Genomic DNA, 6,182 nt, shown 5'->3' on the forward strand with positions numbered 1-6,182 from the left:
CCCCCCCACCCCTTGTCCTGATTTTTCACATTTGCTGTCTGGTCACCCTAGCAGAGCCACTCCAGGCTGGGCACACCAGAGGCTATGCCAGTATCGATGTGGAGGCACGGGAGATGGGAGCATAGGCTACAGAATGTCGTGAGACCAGTCAGCTCAGGATACCGTGGGTGTGTGGGCATCACACCCAGCTCACCGTCTGTCTAATGGCTGGTCCCAGGGACTAGGACAGCCAGCTGCTCACTCAGGCACACCCTGGCAAGCTTCTCTCTAGCTTGTGAGGAGAGGCCTGTGTTTCTGGTCCTGAAGGGCCAGGGTTCGAGTCCTGCTAGGGCCTATCTTTGTGCAGAGGTGGTTTGTTACAGATGCTGACTCTAGCTAGTTGGCTGCTGCTAACTTGCTCCAGGCAGGATGGGCCTGAGTGCATGGGCCTAGGGAGCATCCCCTGCTGGGCCATTGAATTCAGCACAGACCTGCCAGCTAGGGGACACCTGCTGTGCTGCTCGTGGGCCCAACTGCACCCAGGGCTGAGTGGGAATTTCCATGCTGGGGAGATCAGCCACACCCCCTCGGCAGAGCCACTGGCTCCCTGGAATGCAGGAGAACCAGCCCCATGCATGCGCCTGCTCACTGCTCCTCCCCAACCAGCCAAGTCGCACGCCCGCGTGGGGAACTGCCCTTGCCCTCCCAAACAACATCCTGCTGGGAAGAGGGCAGGCTACTGAGGAAATGCACCCAGAATCCGACACCCCAACACATGCGGCCTCTGGTCAGAGGTTCTCAACCCGCAGCCTGCGAGCTGCATGCGGCCCAATTAGCACACAGCTGTGGCCCCAGGAGTGTGCTAAAGGCTGCTGGGCCATGTGGCGGCGGGGGGCTGGGGTCGGGGGCTACCACCCAGCCCCACGCGACTGGGTCCAGGGTCCCTGCCGCCTGGCCCCCCCCACCCAGGGCTCTGCTCCTGGCCCACTCTGTGGAGGGGTCTCTGGGCGGGAGGCGCTGGGCATAGGGGTCTGTGGGGAGGTTCGGGGGAGCGGGGAGAGGGGAGCTCTGTGGTTCTCAACCTGCAGCCCAGGTATCACATTGTGGCCACAGCCCACAATGATAAATAGGTTGAGAACCACTGTGTGACTCACCATCCGCTGGGACGAGCCCAGACCAGAGCATAACTGCCTGAGCAGAGGTTTCAGTGGCCCAGGGTCAGGTGCTGCTGCTGGTCAGGGATTCAGCGCAATACAAGCTGCCCATGGCGGCCGCCCCTGCCCTTCACCCTTCCTGATGGTGCTACCTGAGGAAATGCCCTTCTCTGGGTTAATCTAGTGTAGCTCAGAGGGTGGCACCAGGCACCTCCCATCACTAAAGCCCCATCTTTCAGCGGCCCCCTTGGGATGGCATGTCTAGTGCTTAGAGCAGGTGATGGGGTGCCAAGAGGCCTATTTTAGGCAACCTTGGGCAAGTCCTGTCCCTTCTCCGTGACTCAGTTTCCCCATCTGTATCACCTATCTTGCTGTGGCTTGGAAAGCTGCTTAACTCACTGCATGGCACGCGCGTTGAGATCCTTGATCGGCCTGCAGTTCCCATCCCCCATTCCCATGGCAGTGCACACCTGAAGGCATTTCCCAGGAGAGATTTCTGCCTCTGGAGCTGCTCAGCTGGGATTCAGGCAGTTGGCACTGGAAAGGGGCCAGCACAGCCCCCCAGGAGCTCTCCAGCCAACCTGAGCCCATCCCCAGCTCCAGGGCCAGGGATCCCGAGTCCCAGAGATCACAGAGCAAAGGCTAGGTGCTGAAATAACCTTGACACTGAAACTGACAAGGGTGGATGCAGAGCCAGACTGCACACCCATCGCACACACGGCTCCCCACAGACATTCCCAGCGTGGAGGTCCAGCATTGGTGAACCAGGGGCAGCTACTTGGGGACAGGACCTGGGCACAGCCCTGCAAGGAGGCAAATCCTGCTGCTGCCCACAGCGCAGCAAAGCTGATGGGCCAGGCCGGACGGTGCCCAGGGATGGGGGGTTGGGCGCGCTGTGTACAGATGCTTCTCTGTCATTGTACCGCGCAGGGTGGGGGCGTTCAGCGGGACGGGGCTCGGTGATTAGACGGATGAAGCTTCTCATGCCTGGATCCAAACAAATCTTTGCTCACAGCGAGTGCTGTGTCAGCCAGCATCTGCCACGTGGCCCTGTCCCTCACCCCATGCCTCTGCCAGGGTGTCAGGGACAGGCCTGGGGGCACGGGCCAGTGGAGACTCAAAGCAGGGGTCACTTGGCTGCCCCTCGCTAGCCCGATAGGTAGGCTGGTGCTGCTCGCAGCCCTTTCAGCACAGTACCCAGCAGAGCAGGGGCAGCATTTGATAGGGATACCAGTGCTGCCTACCCTGCGCTTTTAAAGATGTCCCGGGGCCACCTCTGCTGACCCTTGCCTTTGCCGCACCCCTGCTATGGCAGAGGTGACTGGAGGAGCTTCTGGCTTTATTTTAGCAAAGCTTTTGATACGGTCTCCCACAGTATTCTTGCCAACAAGTTAAAGAAGTATGGATTGGATGAATGGACTATAAGGTGGATAGAAAGCTGGCTAGATCGTCGGGCTCAACGGGTAGTGATCAATGGCTCCATGTCTAATTGGCAGCCGGTATCAAGCGGAGTGCCCCAAGGGTTGGTCCTGGGGCCGGTTTTGTTCAATATCTTCATTAATGATCCGGAGGATGGTGTGGACTGCACTCTCGGCAAGTTTGCAGATGACACTAAACTGGGAGGAGTGGTAGATACGCTGGAGGGTAGGGATAGGATACAGAGGGACCTAGACAAATTAGAGGATTGGGCCAAAAGAAATCTGATGAGATTCAACAAGGACAAGTGCAGCGTCCTGCACTTAGGACAGAAGAATCCCATGCACTGCTACAGACTAGGGACAGAGTGGCTAAACGGCAGTTCTGCAGAAAAGGACCTAGGGGTTACAGTGACTTATGAGGAGAGGCTGAGGGACCTGGGATTGTTTAGTCTGCAGAAGAGAAGAATGAGGGGGATTTGATAGCTGCTTTCAACTACCTGAAAGGAGGTTCCAAAGAGGATGGATCTAGACTGTTCTCAGTGGCACCAGATGACAGAACAAGGAGTAATGGTCTCAAGTTGCAGTGGGGGAGGTTTAGGTTGGATATTAGGAAAAACTTTTTCACTAGAAGGGTGGTGAAGCAGTGGAATGGGTTACCTAAGGAGGTGGTGGAATCTCCTTCCTTAGAGGTTTTTAAGGTCAGGCTTGACAAAGCCCTGGCTGGGATGATTTAGTTGGGGTTGGCCCTGCTTTGAGCAGGGGGTTGGACTAGATGACCTCCAGAGGTCCCTTCCAACCCTGATATTCTATGATTCTATGAAACCCCACCTAGGCAGCTGGCTAGGCCAGCAGCCCCCAGGTGCTGATGCAGTCCTGCTAGCTCTCACCAGCCCCTGCTGCAGGAGCTCCTGTCAGAGCACCATGAGCAACATGCTTCACGCAATTTGGGGCGGAAAGAGGGCACCTCCTCTACACAATGCCCTGTAGCTGAGGGAACGATGCCCTGAGCTACCGACCCCCAAGGGAGCATCAGCTCTTGTCCCAGCTCTTCTGCAAACTGCTCTGAGCCCTTCACATTAACCAAGGCCATATACTGCTACCCTAGGGGAGGCAACTATCACTCACCTCAGAGCTCGCACAGGATCACACCAGGCAGAGCTTGGGACAGAGCCCAGAGACCTGATCTAAGGCAGCCAAACCTCAGCCACACCGCCTTTCAGGAGGAGCATGCCAACTATGTGCTTGTGCAACCCACACTAACACAGCATGGCTCTCTGGCACCCCGTAGTGGCTACAGTAAGTAGAGAGGTTTATGAATCTGCGACTACCTCCATACAGGGCTGTTTAGCTCAATCAAGTCCTTCCAGCTTGCTGGCTGGCGAGCTAGAGCCTAGCCTTGGGCAGAACTCAGCTGGGCTCCCCAGCCCAAAAGGGACAGATTAGATGTTGCTCGTGACAGTTCTGTCAGGTTTAATAGCACTGGACTATGCTGGGGACTAGGAAATCAATGCCAGGGCCCCCAGACACCTCCATTTCCCCTAATAAACCAGCCATCACAACTAACCACCCAGCCCAACCACTCCAGCTCCCCCCAGCCCATGGCACCGAAGACACCAGAGTCAGGAGGGGGATTTATGGTGGCTTCTTAGGGTTGCCCCCGGCCAGTTTTTCTACTGCCTTGCTGGTCACTGGATGTAATGTGCTGGGCTTTTCGCTTCGTGCACTCGGCTGCACATGCAGTGATCTTAACTACTGGCTGTGCCCATCGCGGCTGGGAGCCCGTCACAGCCTGGCTGGCACCCGGGTCCCACTCCACATACAGGCAGCTTGCCAGCTGCTGAAGCCATGTGGCTCCTCTCGGCACTAGGGACCGGCCGGGAAGCGGGACAGACCCATCAGCTGAGGGCAAGGCTCTCCAGCAGGGAGGATAGGGTAAGGAGCAAGGTGGGGAAGGGAGGGGCTCCTGGGAGGGGATGGTAGGGGGCTCCCTCAAGGGCTCAGGCTCCTGGAATGGTGGCAACACTATTGCCCCATGGAACAGTTAGCAAAGCATGGGGCCCTGAGGGCCGACGCACCATGCCAAGCCATGGCTCTCTGCCATCATCCTCTCCCTCCACGCAGGCCACAGGCTTGTGAGGAGGGCGAGACTAATAAAAGATCCAGTTGGGGGCTTAGCCCCACCCCAGGGAGAACCACTGACTGCATCTGAACCCACAGGGCTAGGCCCATGACTGAGCAGCAGTGGACACATCATGCCAGGCTGTGGGCGCCACCTGCTGGCCACAACAGAGCACAGCAATAACCTACACTGCTGTGTGCACCTGGGCACAGGCATGGCGAGCTGGCTGTGCCAGGCCCTGCCTGCACCAGGCTGGCTGGGGAGTGCTAGCAAGGCACAGAGCAGAGGGCACTGGGCAAGGGGAACAGAACTCCCAGCTCTGGTACGGCCAGGCCCAAATGCCCTGGGAGAGCAAAGATGCTGCACACCACAGCTGACGCTGCTCAGAGGCAGGCACTGGGCAGGTAGGCACGCCCTGCTGGTGTCTCAGTCCCAGAGCAGGCGCCCCAGCTGCAGGGAGCTCTCCTCCCGTCCTGAGCATCACCACTGTGTAGGCTGGGCCCCTTCTGCCCCAGGCACCTGGTCAGCCTTCCCGGAGCCAGGCGGGGAGGGAGGTTGGAGCCGCTCCTGCACACTCAGCCTGAGAGCCTTGGGGAAGAGGGGGGCAAACTCCTCCGGTGGCCTTGGAAAAGCTCAGTGAAGAGAAAACAGCTTGGTAGCCAGGTCAGTTTAATGAGCCAGGGCTGCTGAAGTCCCATCTGTCCCTGCCTGATCTCCCCTCAGCTTTGCACCAGGCTCATGAACTGGCCGTGATGCGGGGGAACATCCTGCTGTATGGGGACTCGCTCGTTTGCTTGGCTGAGCGCTGGCAGCGACACCCAGGACATGGCCCATCGCTGCTGCACAGCCCCACAGCCCCACTCAACCAGCCACGAAACCGCAAGGCCAAGACGGAGCCTAGCTTCTCCGGGCATGCCAGGCAGCGCGCTGGGCCAGGGATCACAGTAAGAACAAGTCCCGCACCCCCTCGCTGAGTGTTTGGGGGGAAAGGTTTGCCTACTGGAGTGTGGCATTGCCAGAAATCAGTGATCCTTCCTTCTAGCTGTACTAATGGTAAATGGGCAGATGGTCTGAATCCGTATCCCCGCACAGCTGAGCCATGCGTCGTGGTGGATGCTCAGCGCATCCCAGCGTTTCCCCTGCGGTGCTGGGTGCAGGCCTGAAACTGCCCTGACCAGAGCACACCAGCTCCCCTTGGGTCCGTCAGCCTGGGGCTCCTTCCCCTGATACAAGCACTTCGAACCTCAGGGCCTGATCACCAGCTGCAATAAAAGGAGCAACTGAGTGACACTGATGGGCTTTGCCAGCCTCTGGCAAACGCAGAGCCGCCCAGGGCAGGGAGGGAAGAGAGGGAACAGCTGATGTCTGCAAGAACACAGCAGAGCCCCCCCAGAGAAATAACCCCGCTCCCCCCTGTCCCCACACGAAAGGAGGCAAACTGCCCAGCTTTGGCAGAGCTGCTGCCACTTCCCAAATGGGGGCCCTAAGGCCTGGGGCCTAGAGCTGTTCAGA

This window comes from Chrysemys picta, chromosome 4 (genome assembly GCF_011386835.1).
Source record: "Chrysemys picta bellii isolate R12L10 chromosome 4, ASM1138683v2, whole genome shotgun sequence".
Taxonomy (NCBI): Eukaryota; Metazoa; Chordata; order Testudines; family Emydidae; genus Chrysemys; species Chrysemys picta.